Source organism: Carlito syrichta, unplaced genomic scaffold (assembly GCF_000164805.1).
Source record: "Carlito syrichta isolate Samal-C Ts95f unplaced genomic scaffold, Tarsius_syrichta-2.0.1 Scaffold311803, whole genome shotgun sequence".
Taxonomy (NCBI): Eukaryota; Metazoa; Chordata; class Mammalia; order Primates; family Tarsiidae; genus Carlito; species Carlito syrichta.
The window spans coordinates 96,212-96,909 of NW_007255899.1; the positions used below are offsets into that span (position 1 = coordinate 96,212).

Sequence of the window (698 nt, forward strand, 5' to 3'; positions counted from 1 at the left end):
AAAAAAAAAATCTATACTGCACACAATCGTAAAATTCTGTTTCATTTTATTTTATTTTAGAGAGGATCTCACTTTGTCGCCCAGGCTGTAGTATAGTGGCGCAGTCATAGCTCAGTTGAGCCTTGAATGCCAAGTCTCAAGGGATCATCTTGCCTCAGCCTTCCAAGTAGCTCATTAAAAAAATTGTTTTAAGAGGTAGGGTCTTAGCCGGGCTCGGTGGCTCAGCCTCTAATCCCGCACTTTGGGAGGCTGAGGTGAGTGGATTGCCTGAGCCCGCGGGTTCGAGACCCGCCTGGGCAACTTGGCGAGACCTCATCTCTACAAGAAAATCAAAAAATTAGCTGGGCGTGGGAGCACGTGCCTGTAGTTCCAGCTACTTGGAGGGCTGAGGCGGAAGGATCGCCGGAGCCCAGCAGGTCGAGGCTGCGGTGGCGGGGAGCGGCCACTACCCTCCAGTTTGGGCGACTGAGTGAGACTCCAACTCAAAAAAAAAAAAAAAGAGGTAGAGTCTTGCTACGTTGCCCAGATTGGTCTCAAGCTTCTGGCCTCAAGTGATCCTCCTGCGTTGGCCTTTCAAGTTGCTGGGACTACAGGAATGAGCCCGGCCCCAAATGTCAAATAAAAGATGAGATTGGACTCTGTGTTAGCCATTCGAGTAGGGTTTTCTTTTTTTTTTTTTTTTTTTTAGTTGGAGTCTC

General features: G+C 48.7%; 1 protein-coding gene across 2 annotated transcripts in view; it reads left to right on the plus strand.

Moving 5' to 3' along the window:
* Positions 1-698, plus strand: part of UCMA (upper zone of growth plate and cartilage matrix associated) — a 9,920-nt gene that overhangs the window by 3,902 nt on the left and 5,320 nt on the right. The window lies entirely within an intron of this gene.